At 42.3% G+C, this 17,339-nt stretch overlaps 1 long non-coding RNA gene across 1 annotated transcript; it reads right to left on the bottom strand.

The window, feature by feature from the left end:
* Positions 1–6,950: 6,950 nt before the first annotated feature.
* On the bottom strand, positions 6,951–16,561 carry LOC144305883 (uncharacterized). Its single transcript, XR_013372902.1, has 3 exons — positions 16,424–16,561; positions 13,631–13,707; positions 6,951–9,551 (listed from the first exon to the last, which is right to left on the bottom strand). It is a non-coding gene; the product is annotated as an uncharacterized LOC144305883 (long non-coding RNA).
* Between the last annotated feature and the right edge of the window lie 778 nt (positions 16,562–17,339).

The following is a 17,339-nucleotide window of genomic DNA, read 5'->3' as shown; positions in this document are numbered from 1 at the left end:
GCAGTGTCCCACAGGCCTGTCTCATTCTCTCATCAACCCCATTGTGGGGCTCTACAGCTTTTTCAGGGGCCATATTCAAAGTCTCTTATGAATGCTAACTTCTAGTCCTCGAAGGAAGCTGCCCCTCATGAGGGCAGGGAGGAGAGTATTCAGAACTGCCTCATAGACTTTCTCCTGCTCTTTCCTGAGCCAGAACCTAGACCTACTCTTGCCACAAATGAGCCCTTAGAATATTTGAGACTGTCCACCCAGGGGATGCTGTGCAGAGTCCATCACTTCCCTGTATCCAATTCAGATTTACAGGCAACTTTACCAAACACCCAAATCTTTTTCATTTTTCCTGCTCACACAAAACACTCATTCAAACTGGATCATAAGAATGAACATCCTTGGCTATTTTATAGCTCCCCAAGCTGGATTAATTCATTAAACTCTAATGTTCCAATTGCACACGACTTAGACTCATGATTTCAAACATTCCACTTGGATGGTACAGTCTTGGATGGTACCACTTGGATGGTACAGTACTTTCTTTCAATTCTTCAAATACACCAAATATGTGGTAACAGGGATTATTAGGCATTGTGTGATCTAGCTTCTGCTCACCACCCCAGTCTTTTACCACTTTCTTCCTCTCTCCAGCCATTCTTTTAGTTCTTTGAATGCTCTCACTGGGATCCAGGATTTCACACTTGTTTGTGTTTTTGCCTAATATTATTTAGGCTCCAGCTCTTATTCATCCTTATAACAATACCTCCTTAGCCCAAGTTTGGATTGTATGATCCATCTGTATGCATACATCATAAGGTGCTGCAGAGTATCATGACTTAATGGGAATTAAAATTACATCTGCTCAGCATTTTCAAAATGTTATCCTGGTTACACCTGTTTACTTGATGATCTCTGCCACTGCCCTGAAAGCTTAGTGATGTCAGAGGCTGTGTCAACATGGTAAATGGTCAATACATATTTCTTGAATGAATGAATAATCAAACTATGATTTTCCAATAAATCCTCCCAGTGAAGTGTCTCACTTCTACTTAGGTTGGTTACCCTGTGGATATATTTACTCTTGTGACCATGAAAAGCCTCTCTTGCCAGCATTGCCTGTCTCCCTGTATCAGTGGTCCAGCTGGGTTTTACCTATTTTGAGAGTAAGAGGTAAAATGAATTTGCCTTAGTTTCTATTAAATTAATTTTCTGAAATTAAAAAAAAATTTCAGACAAGAAGTACATTGGCATATTCAAAAATTAAGCGTGCAGGCTTCAAATGAAAGTACTTGAAAAGCCATTCCATTCTTTATTCTTATATATGAAAACGTTGACTTTGGCAGTTTATAGTCCAATACACAGAAACCTCAAAGTTGGCAGAGAATGGTATCTGGAAGGCGATGACTGACCAAATACTGAATTATTATCTCATTCCCAGGAAATGTTCTCCCGGTGAGTCACGTTTGTTATGATTCTACCATAAGCTTGAAATTAAAGGGGCTTTCATAAACATTCTATTTTTTTTCTTAAGCCAACTTTAAAAGCAATGTTTTTGAGAGTTAGTGGAAATGGCACTCATTAATGAGAAAAATCTCAATTGTTTTCACTGACCAAAGCCATCCTCATTTTTGCTGAATCACCAACCATGCTATGCTTTGCTTTTTTGCTCTCATTGAAACATGTTTATATATCTTACCAAAATAGAAACTGTCACTGTAATCAGTTCTCTTGGAAAGGAAGGAAACATTGGCCTTTCCTTCACAAGAGGATGTTTGTTCATGGGAACAAGTACCAGCAGTGAGTCTTGCCCAAATTTAAGGAGCATTGATTTACATTTTTATCAGATTTCTATATCAAATGGGTTTCAACTACTCCAGAAGGTTCAAAACCTGTCAAAGAGTAAATTACTAATTTTTTTCTCAAAGTTTTATCTTGATTCTATCGTATCTAATTAATAGAGCCAGTTAATCATGCATTTGAAAATATACCATTTCATTCTTAAACCTTTTAGGAATGAAAGAAATAATAATCATTTTTAGCCTTAATTCAAAAATCCAGATTACCTTTCACATGGTTTTAATTAATCAAGGCAACTACCCAAGCAAATACTTTTTCTTCAACATCTTCAAATCATTGAAGATTGTCCTGAAACCTGAGATCAGTATATTCAAACTGCAGATCTTAAAAGTGTCCAATCGGTTGAGATTTTAGAATATATGCAGCTCAAGAACCAGTATAATGAAATGGGGTATGAGAAGAGATGGTTGGGTGAAGTAGCAGAATGAGTCCCACGGGAACAAGATATAGAAAGGAGAAGTGTTGATAGTGAGGAGGAAGAAAATAGAGCAGACTCTAGTCTTGGACGAGCCATAGATTATTTTAGGACACTGACTCAGGGAAAGATGTCTGGGGCAGGTAACTCATCAACATTCCTGAGTTGTTGGAGCCACTTGACCAAGGGGGGGACACACCCCAGTCATGGGTTATTCTGCTGATTACTTTAAGCAAAATGATCCTTCTTACCTGTTGCACGTCTGTCAGGTATATTATCTAGTTACATAGCTTTCTTTTTAAGTTTCTTGAAGCAAGTACCCTTGTCTTATAATAATCTGCACCACCATGCAACTGTGCCTGGCACAGACCAATTTCCAAAAAAAAAAAAAAAAAGTCAAATTGATGAAAAAATCCGTTTTTATGATACTTTTTCAAGGTAACAAATCACTGAGAAAAGCATAAGTTCAAAAGTTTCATCATTATTGTTTAGATGATAGATAATATGCAATCTATTACTTAATTAATACTTGTAAATGCATATATTTAAAGAAAACATTAATTCACCAACAGAAAATGCAAGACAGTCTTCATATTTGGAGTATGCTGATATTTAAATGGAATAAAAATCAGCATTTTAAATTGTTTAGTTTAGGACTAGGTCTGTTTACTCATGTTTGCTAATCTTCATGTTTGTCACTGGCGTAGTCGTACTCTATATTTATTCCACAGCATTAGTTCATCTCAAAGCAAAATGTGGTGCTTCCCCTGTTTGACATTTATTCCTGCTGCCCACACCGCATCCACTGAAGTTGCTTTTCACCTTTACTGTTCATTTATTAGGAATAAGACATTTCCATTGGCCTTCATTATTCTTAAAACATGACAAGAAACGTTATATTATGGAATCTTACAGCTAACTTCACACATGAAAAAAACAGAAACTTACATAAATTGCCCACAGTCATATAAATGTCCAAGTTGCCATCACTAATACATAAATGGAGCTCAAAAGAAGGGTTGATGCAGAAGAAATATATCTGATATTGGTAGCTGAGGAAGGATTGCTAATTGTTGACCCTGGGGGATGCATGCAGTAACTGCCCCAGGGAGACGACATAGAGAAGAAAGAATGACAAGGCAATCCTGAGTGAATCCTGGGTGATTAAAAAATGTTAATGAAGAAGCATAAAGAATGAGAGAAACTAAGAAAGAATAGGTAAAAAGGTAAGAGAACTAAGAAAAGAAATAGTCAATGGTATAGTTGTTGTAAAGAAGCCAAGGAAGGTGAAAACTGGAAAAGAGGTTCTGGATTTGCCAATTATAAAGTTACTAGTAATCCTAACCAATGCATTTGCTAAGGAGTTGTAGAGATAGAAGTCTATTTGCCAAAAGAGGTCAGGAAGTTAAAGAGAGCAAATATAGACAATATAGGTCTTATATGATTTATTGTCCAAAAAAAAAAAGAGAGATTAAACAGAAGTTTGAGGTGGAAGCAGAATTAAGAGAAGATTCTTTTAGTCCCTTTTAGCTTGAGGGAAGAGACAAAGTGCAGAATGTGAAACCACCAGTAACTGATCGAACAAAGTCCTAAAGGGGGGAGGGAAGGATTCTCTTAGGGAGACAGAATGAGTAGAGAGGGTGGTGGGTGAAATTACTAGTGCTGGAAGGACAGGGAAGGGAAACAAAAGAGACTAATTTTAACCATGATTTAAGAGATACAGTCACACACTTATAAGGAGAAGATGTATATAGGACAGAGAGCCACAAAAAAATCTGACCATATTTAGGGCCATCCCCCTAAAGAAAAAGAAAGGAAACTAAAAGCAAAGGTTGTCTGGAAGCATAAAGTGCCCAGAGGGAGGGTGGGAACCGCCATAAATTCCTCAAGTTTCCTAACGGAATGTAGGATCAGCAAGTCCCTCCCGTGGCTCTTGGAATCAAACACTCTTTCTTGCAAGAGAAGTTAAAGATGAGAAGCGCGGATTGGCCAGATTGGGAGGTGGCGCTCTAGGGCATCAGCTGCGCACAGTGCACAGCAGCAGTTTCACAACCAGGTGCAGTGTTCAAGTTTTGAGAACAGGTGAAGCCCTCCCTGGGGCACCTGGGTGGCTCAGCTGGTCAAGCTTCCACCTCTTGATTTCCACTCAGCTTGTGATCTCAGGATCAGGTCATGACCTCAGGTCACCATCTCAGGGTCCTGATCTCAGGGTCTTTAGCACAAACCCTGCATCAGGGCTCCACACTCAGTGGGGAGTTTGCTTGTGCCTCTCCCTCTCTCCCTTCTCTCACTCTTTCTCTCTCTCAAATAAATAAATAAATCTTAAAAAAAAAAAGAGTGAAGCCCTCCCTGTATCATTACCCTTTCCACACTACATCTACTCCTCCTTCTTTCCAGAGGATGTACATCCTTCATTTTCCTTTTCTTTCTCCTCACCAATTTTCCCCAAACCCTACCCATGTTATGCCATTTATAAAAATCACAGCTGAAAAAGACTTATGTGTCATCTTCAAATCCAAACATCACATGATTGGAGAGTATTTTCTTTTTATTCCACTTTGAGGTCAATGTGCCAGGTTCTTAAGCCAGTCACAAGTCTGCGTTCACGCTGGAGGACTGCAAAGCACGGAATCCTGTGACAGAAATGCTGATGACGAGGAAGTACTTTGTGACTTGACTCAGAACTAATCAGAACTTATAATTTTGAAATTTTTCTTCTGGAATGAAAATTCCATATTCTAGCATTTCTCTCTCTTTATATACATATGGGTTAAAAATCATTTTAAATAAACTTACATTTGTGAATGAAATGGAAAGTTATGTTGCCAAGTATTCTCTCCCCACCTCTGCTCATACACGTTTAACTTTTAAAACGACCAATTTCTCATTCATTTGATCTTTTCTCTGGCAATTTGGGTAATTCAGAAATGCGCTAAATTTAATTTTTTTTGTTTTCATATTTTTGAAGTAAATTAATGGACTAAACACAATTTCAAGGGCATTTTCTACTTGAATGTGTAAGCTGAATTCAAGTTTGGAGTGAATATGCCAATGGAAACATTTCTACAGTGAGGTGATTCAGTGCAACATTGCCTAACTCACAGAGTTGCCGATCATCCTTCTATATTCCTTAATACAGGACACACATTAACCTAGATCCAGGTCCTGTCTCTCTTTGAAAGCAATACAATCATATTCCTATTTAAATATTTAAAAATTTTTATTTTTAAATTTTTATTATCAAAGTAAAAATTTTATATTAGTTTCAGGTATGCAACATAATGATTAAATATTGTATTGATTCAAGAAGTCCAGTAATTCTAATCAGTCTTGGTCCTAATTACTTAGTGTTTTACTATATACCTGACTCTTGAAACAACACAGGTTTGAATTGCATGGGTCCACTTACATGTGATTTTTTTTCAGTAAATACAGTATAATACTGTAAATGCTTTTTCTCTTTCTTATAATTTTCTTTTCTGTAGCTTACTTTATTGTAGAAATACAGTAAAAATATAGAGTGTATATCATACATATGACCATCAAAATGTGTGTTAATTGGCTCTGTAGTTGGTAAGGCTTCTGGTCAGCAGCAGGGTATTAGTAGTTAAGTTTTATACAGTTATACAACAAAAGTTATATGCAGATTTTTGACTGTGCAGGTGTCAGGGCCCCTCACCCCCACAATGTTCAAGGGTCAACTGTAATTTCATATTTATTTTACCTTTATCTTTAAAGATTAATTAATTTGATTCCTATGACTTTTCTGAAAATAAAAATTTAGTTCACCAGTGTCAGAATCCTTTCTTTTGCTTCAAACCAGAGGTAATCTTTCAAACGGAACTGTTTTCAAAAGCCATGACAGTTCCTGTCACACAGCTAAGTGAGAAGGAAGAAAAATCTCTACTAGGCAGCATTTTTAAAGCCTACTATGAGATATTTTGTCTATTTAAGACAAAAAAAAAACCCACAACTGCTTAAACAATTTTTTTACTATTTGTGTTTTGTATTAATTCTAAACGTGGGGGATCCCTGGGTCGCTCAGCAGTTTGGCGCCTGCCCTTGGCCCAGGGCATGACCTGGGGTCCCGGGATCGAGTTCTGCATCGGGCTCCAGCATGGAGCCTGCTTCCCCCTCTGCCTGTGTCTCTGCCTCTCTCTCTCTCTCTGTGTGTCTTTCACAAATACATAAATAAAATCTTTTAAAAATTTCTAAATGTCTATTTATTGACATATATAATTGTTAAATAGAATTTTACTGTATGTTGCCCTTACTTGAAATAATCTTAACTTTCCCTTTTATTTCAATGCCATTGCCTAACAATGACCTCTCTAAATTTATAATTTCTAGAAATTCACTAATTCTGTTTATTTTTTATAGAATGGTCGATGCTTATAATTCAGTTATGCCACAAACTTACTTATGCTACAGATTTATATTGAGGACATGTTATGTCTAGGCATGCACTGTGCTAGATGCAGTACTCCAGAAATGCTCTCTACTCCAGAGGAGCTCACGTGGGGGTGAAGGATAAATCAATCAGGTAAACAGATTCTGCAGGAAGCAAGATGGCTTTATTTATTTATTTATTTATTTATTTATTTATTTATATTTATCCTAAGATTTTTTTTTTTTTTTTTTTTTTTTTTTTTTGTGGGGCACCGGGATGGCTCAGTCAGTTAAGTGTCCAACTCTTGGTTTGGGCTCAGGTCACCATCTGAGGGTCTTGAGACTGAGCTCCAAGTTGGGCTCTGCACTCAGCAAGGAGTTGGCCACCCTCTCTCTTTCTCTCTCAAATAAAATAAATAAAATTTTTTAAAAAGATTTTATTTATAGGATACCTCTACACCGAACAGGGGCCTAAATTCAACAACCTCAAGATCAAGAGTCAAGTGCTCCACCAACTGAGCCAGACAAGTGCCCCTGCATGAAGCAACATTTCTCTTTCTGTTTTTCCTTTTCTCTGCTCTTCTTACTGCTGGACATTTTATTCTTGATATAGCTGAATGTACGACTGACTTTTGTTCCACTCTTCCCTTCAAAATCTTTCTTAGAGGGGCTTTGTGGCAGGAAACTATAGGTCTCTTCTGTTATGCTCTCAGTCAGATTGGCACTGGTGCTGTGGAAAGGCCGAGAATGGTCCAACACTGGATGGCTGATTGTCATTAATGAGATGGATTTCGTTAATGGAGAAGAAATGGCTGATGTACAGTAATTGAATCCCTGTTGTTTAGATCTGTGTCATGCCTGCTGATCAAGCATCCTATGTTCTCTCTGGCCTGATTCCAGATCCTCTTCTGAAAGTGACACCAAAGAGTCACCCCTTTCTTCACCATTGAAAGGGTGTCTGAGTTCTTTGGTGTTTATGGAGTTTATATCTAGGGATGAAGATGGCTTGTTTCCGACCACCAGCTCCTCCTGTCAAGCCTTCTAGGATGAAACTTCTGTAATTAAAGTCAGCACTCGGGGCAGCAGAGTATTGCACACCAAAGGGACACCAGCTCATACTTCTCCTATGAATGGGAGGTCTCCTGACAACATCCCCAAGAACTCGCAATGAACTGCGCTGGTTCATTTCAGCATCACTGGCCACGTTCTTCCCAGGACCCCAGCTGTGCCTCCGGAAAGGGGACAGCGAGCACATGGAGCTCCTCAGCACAGAGCAGTTCGCAGGCACCTCGGTGATTCTGTCCATCTCCTCCTCCTCTATCTCACCTGTAAGAATATGAAGGAGGTGGTGGTGAGTGGAGCACCTAGACAGCATGGTGAAGTCCGCATACAGGACTGTTCCAGGGGAAGGCAGGCTGGGCTGAGTCATAAAGGAAAAGGCCTTGAAGATCTCCCACATGTGGAGCTGGGATGGGAGGTAGGGGAGGCCAGGGCAGCCCCCCAGCACACAGGAAGGCTGGGGATGTGATCTGCTGTGGCCGACAGCTCTCGGGGAACACTAGAGTCCATATGGCCAGATGTCCAGGGGAGCAAGAGAAGGGGAGGGACTCATTCTTCCTGAATTTATAGTTTTCCAAAGACTGGACTTTAATCCCAAATTCAAATTGCTTCTCCATTGAGAAAAGTTTGTATCTAAGAGTTTGACTGAAGTCATAGCTCCTTGTTCTTGAATACAAGATGAGGAATAGTCTCAAAACAGTTTGTTCACTTTGGGAAAGAAAAAGTTCAAAGAGCAAAATTTAAAACTGTGGAGCCCTTCTGAGGAGGAATGGTATAGACACTGGAGGAAGCAGAGGTTCAGGGAGCTTGTGGGCGGAGAGAGAGGGGATGGGGTTCAGGATGATGAAGTTCTTCCTTGCATAGCCCCTGGTGTGACCGGGAGGGGTCCCAGAGAGGTTTCCTAGTAATGAAGGAAAGTCATAAAAGGGGCTATTTCCTTCTTGATGATTTTACTTTTAACCCAGGAAATAGAAAGCAGATCTCTGTGACACTCCAAAAGAACCTAAACTGCCTGAGGAAAATCTGACATCTGCAAATCAGTGTAAACTAGCTGTCATATACTCTGCATGGGTAATAAATTAAAAGAGCAGCCAAGCAGAACATGGCTAGTGAGGAAGGAGATTAAAAAAAAAAAAAAGGCAAAAACCAGAAGACTGGGCTGAAGATAAAAACCTGATAAAATCATTTTTTCAAAGAATGCTAAGAACTCGGAGTTGAAAGTTGGTTTTGTCAGCTTCTTGAGACTCTAATTCCTCTCAAGAAAAGATGTGATGAACAGATAAGAGTAATTTATAATGAGCATTTCAGTAGTTGCTTATAAAGTACTTACAGAGCTTAAGAGCTGTTCTTTTAAAACCTCAAATGTTTGGGAATGCTATTAATTTCTGCTATAAAGAAGATGACTGATTGAGTGGAGGTACACATTGGTCCAGTCAATTAACACAAACCTCAGAGTAGTAGAATCTAAAATAATGAGACTATCCTGATGCATGTTTACTCCACTGCTAATTTAGCATTTGAAGCTAAATTTAAAAACAAAACCCCATTACCTTTCATATGAGGCTTCATCAATTATTAATTAAAGATTAGGCATTCTTACACATAAATACATATATACCAGGCCTCGCTTTAAGACAAAAAAAACCGCTTTATAAATAGACTATAAAGCTTGGTGAACCTCCCTGGCCAATTTTGCAACAGGCACTCCCTTTGCAAAAACATTCCAGATGTGAAGAGTCAGTGGTGTTAGGGAGCCTCGAGGATTCCGACTGCTGTGGAGGCCGAGTTCCTCCCCGGGCCTGGGAACGCCAGCTGCAGCTGGGAGCCGGGTCAGGAAGTGCTGTGAAGTGTTTAAAAAGTGTTATTCCATATGTTGACAAATTGAACACCAATAAAAAATAAATTTATATATATAAAAAAAAGGTACAGATCCTCCCCCACCCCAAAAAAAAAATCTGTCGGACATTCCTTATTTAAAGTTCTGGGTTGAGCTCTGGAGACGCCGGCTCGACACACAGGTGAGGCTCTAACAAGGGTTGATGACCGACTAGACGAGTACACTTTGCCGGTGATTTCAAAACCTAATCTAAAGCATTGCTTCCAAATCAAGAATTAATGTTCTGAGACAAACATAAATTTGTAAAATTATTGTGCTCTGCTACCTTAGTAGGCCTTTCAGGTACTTTGACTCCTTCAACTCTTAAGGACAATAGAACAAGAGATCCTGTCTTTGTCTATAATAGAAATGTGGTCACTATTTTACAGGTGCAAAACCTGAAGCCAGAGAAGTAAGGAATTTCCCCTACATCACACGGCGAATAAATGACAGTTTAAAAAATAAATAAATAAGTAAATAAATGACAGTTTATAAAAAATTCAAGTATCTTCAGTAACTAGAAATAACAATAATAACGTAGCTAACATTTTTTATCACCATTTTAAATTCTTTACAGGACTTTTGTATTTATTTGTTTTTTTTTTTTTTTTTTACTTTTGTATTTATTTGATTCTCCAACCTACACAGAGGTACCGTTGTTATTTTAATTTTTAGATAGGAAAAGAAACAGAGTGGGGATGCAGTGGGGGGCTCAGCGATTAAGCATCTGCCTTCGGCCCAGGGTGTGACCCCGGGGTCCTGGGTTCGAGTCCCGTGTCAGGCTCCCTGCATGGGGCCTGCTTCTCCCTCTGCCCGGGTCTCCGCCTCACACACTCTGTGTCTCTCATGAATAAATAAATAAAATATTTTTTAAAAAGAAAGAAACACAGAGTGGCTATATAACTTCTCCAAAGTCATAGTAAATGACTAGTAAATATGGAGGCAGAAGTGAGATTTGATCAGCCTAACTTCACAGTCCATGCTCAGAGCTACTATACCCTCACATTTTATTTTCTTTCTTTAAAGAAAGCCCAAAGACTTTTTCTTTAAAGTCACGCCTGGAGCCGAAGGCAGATGCTCAACCCGTGAGCCCCCCAGGCGCCGAGGTCTCCTGCCCCACCAGCCTCCAGGTGACTTGCATTCAGGGATTCTCCCCATGCACACGGTTGTTTGTTTTGAAGAGACATGATGACCCATTTCAACCATCCATCTGTTGCTTCAATCCCTTCCATGCTATCCTTGCCAAATGTTTCGGAAAGTTGAAGCCTCCCAGGATAGCTCATCCCATCTTTGGATGGCTTTAACTGAGAAATTTCTTTCTCATATGGAGATAAAATCTATTTGTAGCTTCCTTTTATTTTTTTTCCCATTAAAACCTTTAGGTCTAATCTGGGTTTTCCTATTTCGAGCATTTAATGAAGGCGACAGGCAATTTCTGGGGCATGACCAAGCCCCTAAAGAGCATGATGATCTGTGGGCCTTAAGCTTAGGCACCCTCCTCAATAACGACCCTTCATGTGTTGTAAGGGAGAGTACTCCCCCCTCCTGTACCGAGTTCTGGGTCCAAGTACAGGCGCTTGCGGTCTTCTCTTCCCACCAAATCGTATCTTAGATTCTGGCCATTCACTGCCGTGCACAGAGACCTTTCTGAATCCCAATTCTGTGACCTAATGTACTCATTTTGCCTCCTTCAAGTCCCTTTTAGGCTTGATCAGCATGTTCCAGCCATGGCCACTGGCAAAGATCCTGGCCAGGAAAGCTGCACACGAAGCACCAACCAAAAGATATCACTTGAGGGGAGAGTGGGGATGGCCGCTATGTTTTTTGCAAAGATTGTATACTGAGATTTAAGTCCACATATGCACAAGGGAGGGTGCACATTTAGCAAACAGAATATAATCAGATGCAGTTATCTTTATCCCCCAGAGATCTGCTTTTGCTCTGATTTCTGCAAAGTTGGATTAGTTCAGGAATTGGACTACCCAACTCAGAAGATACGAAAGCACATGAAAGCCTCATGATTGAGGGTCTAGGTACTGACTGCTCAACTTTCTTTTACAGTTAGCAGATGACCTTAGGAAACCCAAGTATTTGGGCTTCCAGGTCTAAAGTCCCCCCAGGTTCTAGTCTCCCTAAACAAACGGATGGCTATCCCGTGACTGTCTCTATGGCTTGAAGCAGTCTCATAGCCAGTAACGTTACAAATGCCATATTGGGGATTAGGTTTTTTAAATCTAACTTGTTTAAAAATATTTTTTTTTATGCTTCAAGAATAGCTTTTACTCCTCATTTTCTAGAGTTTTGTGGACAGGTTCACATCAATCCTTTCCTCCACTTTCTAGATTTTATAAATTAAATCCTATCCCTTCCAGCATTTAGCACTTCGGAGCTAAGTGGCCAGCATTGTGGAAGAAGATTGAAAAATATTTAAGTCAGAGGACACCTCTCTGTCATTAAGTGATCGCCCAAGTGATCACAAACAATTTTACTTTCCTTTCTGGGTCTCTTATTTCTCATGTACAAGAGGAAGTGCTGCATTACTCCTTCCCGGAGGTCTCTTCTAGTTTTCAAAATTTTGCTATTCTAATTCCATTAAAGTAGAAGGGTGGGGGATGCCTGGGTGGCTCAGCGGTTGAGCACCTGCCTTTAGCCCAGGGCGTGATCCTGGGGTCCCGGGATCGAGTCCCGTGTCGGGCTCCCTGCATGGAGCCCGCTTCTCCTTCTGCCTGTGTCTCTGCCTCTCTCTCTCTCTCTGTGTGTCTCTCATGAATAAATAAATAAAATCTTAAAAAAACCCCAATAAAGTAGAAGGGTGTACTGAAGCTTCAGAACAAAGACAAACTGCAGCATCTGGATTCTTTTCTTTGCCTGAAACTTCAAGGCTGCAAGTGTGATTTTAATACACTGGGCCTACCACACAACAAAATTTCACTGTATCCCTAATGCACAGCAGGTCACAGGATACGATCCCTCTAACCCAACAGTTCCTAAATTTAGTTGTGCATTGGAACCACCCAGGGGATTTTCATGCCTGGATCATTTTGATGATCATTTTGATGCCTGGATCTCACTCCCAAATGTCTAACTTAATTGGTAAGGAGTAAGACCACCTGCACCAGCAGGATTATAAAAACTTCTCCAGTTTAGAACCAGGGCTCTAGGCCATAGTTCTCAATTCTGAATGCATGCCTGAACCATTTGATAATTTTTCAAAACTTGCCAATGCCTAGGTCTACTTGCAGATTTTAATTCAATTGGTTTATGGCCCCAGGGCATTGGCATGCTTTAAAACTATCAAAGTCGGGGTGCCCGGGTGCCTCAGTCCAGTAAGCAGCCTACTTTGGGCTTCAGCTCGGGTCGTGGTCGCACGACGGGCCCTTGTGCCCCAGCTGGGACTCTGCACTCAGCGTGGAGCCGGCTTCAGATCCTCTCCACTTCTCCCTCTCCCCCCAGCTCACACTCCCTCTCTCAAAGACAAAATAAAATCTTTTTTTTTTTTAAAGTGTTGAGGTGATCGTCGTATGAAGACAGGGCTGGGAACTACTTCTCTAATCTCTCCCACACAAGTTCTATTTGATTACTTGGTCTATTTGATCTCTGCCTCCGTTCCACACTGGCCACTCATGAAATGAAAACCTTTGGTCTAATTACAAGGTCCAGCTCCACCTCCATTGTACCAGCCGGGTGCCCTAACTTCCTGCTTGTCGTCCAGGATCAGAACCTCTTATCTTCTCAGGCACCCGGTGCTCCCCAGTCCGTGACCCGTGGTCTCTCAGGTGCCTCCATCGGTCGCACCCCGCTTCTTAATTTCCATCTGTTTTCCCCATCCACTGTCCCTGGTGCTTGGAGTGCCCTCGCTCACCGCCCCAGACTTCATCTGCATCCTGGGTTACCCTGATCAAATTTCTCCCAGATCACAACTAACTAATACCGAAGGGAACCCTATAGGAGAAACCAAACTGAAAACAAGTCAGCCCATCATTGCCAACAATTAGCCAAATGAGACGCTTATGTAGCAAAAGGATTGGAAAGTACACACCCACCTGCGCACACGCACACACACAAGTGACTTATAAACTCTTCTTTCCATTCCATATTCATTCCCGTTCTGGCCAGAAACCTTGAAAAAAATACAATTAGTCTTGAGAAAGCACAAAAGTGAGAATGGTAAATTAACAAAGGAATTAAGGACTTAATGAAAGAAGATGAAAGCAAAGATTAGAACTTTAGTCTGGAGAGATGATGAAAGTGTAAACCATTTTTTTAAAGATTTTATTTATTTATTCATGAGAGACCCAGAGAGAGAGAGAGAGAGAAAGAGGCAGAGACTCAGGCGAAGGGAGAAGCAGGCTCCAGGCAGGAGCCCGACGCGGGACTCGAACCTGGGACCCTGGGGTCATGCCCTGGGCCGAAGGCCACGCTAAACCACTCAGCACCCCCGGGCTGCCCTCGTAAACCATTCTTAAATGGGGACTGAAACAATATTGTTTTCTCAAAAAGGAATCATGGTAGCTGAGAGAACAATATTTTAGGAAAAATGAGAGATAATACTTCATAGTAACTGTAAAACAAAATTCTAAGGAGCTTGTGTGGGTTGAAAACAAACAGGCTCATTGAAGTCCTAGATCAATTTGATGAATGGCTGAGATATAATGGATTTTTCAGAAAGTAAAGAAAATAAATACCTAGCATTGCAGGAGAACTTTACAAGTTTTTAAAACACCTCCATATGCATGGTCTTATTTAAATTTTATTTAAAAAAATCCGCAGTTGGAGCTGCCCCGAGCACATGTGAACGTCTCGAAGCTGTCATGTGGAGGATGCGTTGTGTCCCCCGTAACCCCCCTGGGACACCCCCGGCCATACAATCCGGCGCTCGCTTCAGGGCACTTATATCCTTGTGGCCAGAGCGGGATTTGCCACGAGGCTGATGGGGCCTGAAGCCTGAAGCTTTCCTCCTGTGTTCGTGTCACAGCGAACATAAATCACGGTCGCTGGTTGTGATTCCCCTTTCATTCTAAATACTGACCTTGGTGCAGACCCTGGTCGGGTCAGGGCCTCCTTTGTAGCCCGGGATATGGGTCCCCTCCCGCCTGAGCACTGTGCTGAGTCCCCGTGTCCTGCAACCACTGCAAGGCCGCTGATGGCCTTCCCGGTTGTCCCTCAACCCTCCTTCCCCCTGACACCCAGCCTTTGAGCCCTGCCCCCTCGTAGCCGCCCCCCGTGCAGGTGCCGTGTCCTCACAGGGAAAGTCTCCTCCAGGACACCCAGAGGCTTGGGTGAGCTTGCAGCTCTTCCTTCTCTCTCCATGTTCTGCCCCTGGACTAGTCCTCCTCTTCCCCCTCAACCCTGGGGCGCCCCTACCCTGGAGGGTCCCTGCCCTGGAGTGCCCCTACCCTAGAGCACCCCTACCCTGGAGGGTCCCTGCCCTGGAGTGCCCCTACCTTGGAGCACCCCTACCCTGGAGGGTCCCTACCCCAGAGGGTCCCTACCCTGGAGCGCCCCCACCCTGGAGCACCCCTACCCTGAGCGCCCCCACCCTGGAGTGCCCCCACCCTGGAGCGCCCCTACTGTGGAGCACCCCTACCCTGGAGCAACCTCACCCTGGAGCACCCCCTCGGAGCTTCCTGCCACTGTAAGCAACTCTGGGCCTACAGCACTTAGGGCCTCCCTCAGTGCTTCCTCTCTTCCACATTCCCATTCCTTGAGCAAAGAGGGAAAACACCTTTTATCCTGAGCCTTTCTGGCATGAGTGCCCCAGAAGGAAGAAAGAGAAGATTTGTGGCAGTGGCTCCAGGGCCAAACTGAGAGCAGGGCTCTCCCCCTGGAGATGTCACCACAACAGACACCGGGCCACGTACAGAAGCAAGGACAGCAAGGACCACAAGCAGGCCGTGGCTTGTCCTGGGGAGTGGGGGGTGGGGTGCGCCCTGGGCCTGGGCCAGTGGGGTGCGCCCCACAGGCCGTGCTGTCAGCCAGGCCCCAGCAGGTGCCACCAGCAGCCCGAGGTGGCCGCTCCCCAGGCCGGGGCAAGCCCCCACTCACAGGGGCTGGGCCACGGGCTCCTGGCCCGGAGCGTTATCTGGAGGGCGCAGTGGGCATGGGGACTGGCTCCGCCGCTGCGGACTTTAGGGATCCTGGCCTTTCCTGGGTTGCCGAGTATTAACTGGTGATTCTGGAAAATGCTTTTAAAAAGTTTTCACGTGATAGTCCCTTCGCTTGCCTCCCAGAAAACCTAACTGTTTAAAGCAGGTTTAAATCCAGATTTTTAATAAAGCAGCATTTAAAGCAGAGGCCTGGGCAGGGTCAGCGTGTGGTTGAACGGAAACACCGTCTGCCAAGGAAAAAAGAGTAAGCAGTTCGAGCGGTGCCTTAGATTTCTGCCCAGGAATTTGCAGGACTTTGCTGCTGCGGATTTTGTTCGACCTACAAAAACCCACAATGTTTATGGAAGCCCAAGAGAGCCCACTTCTTCTCAGTAAATATTCTTAATATAACAAGACATTAGCGCTGTGCTGAAAGCACGAGGCTGCATATATCATAAGCAAACTGTGCTGATTTCCTGTGTGCAGAAGATTTAGTAATTAAAATAAATAAAATCTTGGCTCAACGTGTGACTCTAGATATTTCTCATATCTGCCATCTGCTAACTCCCTAGTACCAGGTTAGCACTGGGGTTCTGGTATATCTCTGGGAAGGAGAGAACAGTGTACAAATAACAACCAAATCCTGGAATTCCCGGCAGTGCTCACATTATGGGCATATGGTCATTTTTAGTGAAGTACGTATGCCCTGAACTCTCCCACCCATCGTGGCCACCCTGGCCGTTCACTTACTTTCAATAGTGCAGTGGTGCACGCTCCATGAAGACGCTGAATCACAGTCATGTGACGCATCCATGCCATCTCCTGCTCGGGATTACCTAATGAAGGAATGCGATAGCAGCTACAGAGTAAGGCCAGTGTGGAGTTGAATCCACCACTAGTACTGGCCATCTTCTACTCTTTCTTGAATTATAAACTTACACTGCCTCTGGCACGAGGAAACGATTGGCTTCACAGAAATACACTCACATTCCTGACATTTTTAGACTAGGGGTTCAGCAGAACCAAAAATCTGCAAGAGACGACAGCCAAGGCCAAGACAGTAACCAAAGTGACGATGATTTCCTAAAAGGGTTGGTGTCCTCACAACAAAAATGGGCTCTCAGCAGCCTCTCCAATGCTACAGGGCGTGTGCAGACTGAAAAAGCATCATAGTCCAGACGTCATGACACACAGCAAAAAACTGGGCAGACCCACCAGTAGACACGGCCGTCATCTTCCGAATCTCAGAAAGATATCCCAGCACAACCGATACTCAAACTAGTAAATACTTGTTCCAAAACATTAAAGAATAGTTTCCTACTCCCTTTTGGATCTTTTTTACTCTCTGTATCTTGCTGTACTTTTACTTCTATTAGCTTTGTGTTTGGCATATAGTTGAATTTTATTCACTAGTAAATAAATGATAGAAAAGGAATAATATGAAATATAATATGGCTGAGTCTAATCCTTATAATAAGGATTCTTAAGAATGCTTGACTTGGGAGAATTGCCCAGAGGGAGAGCCCTGAAGGATGACCTATTTTTATGTGCCGAAAGAAGTTATTAATTAACTGATTCATTCATTCAACACATATTTATTGACAATTTTTTGCACACCAGATATTGTCCTAGGTTTCTATGATTCAGGGATCAACAGAACAGACTT

Source organism: Canis aureus, chromosome 36 (assembly GCF_053574225.1).
Source record: "Canis aureus isolate CA01 chromosome 36, VMU_Caureus_v.1.0, whole genome shotgun sequence".
Taxonomy (NCBI): domain Eukaryota; kingdom Metazoa; phylum Chordata; class Mammalia; order Carnivora; family Canidae; genus Canis; species Canis aureus.
The sequence above is the reverse complement of the archived record's forward strand: the minus strand, read 5'-3'. Positions and strand labels throughout refer to the sequence as shown.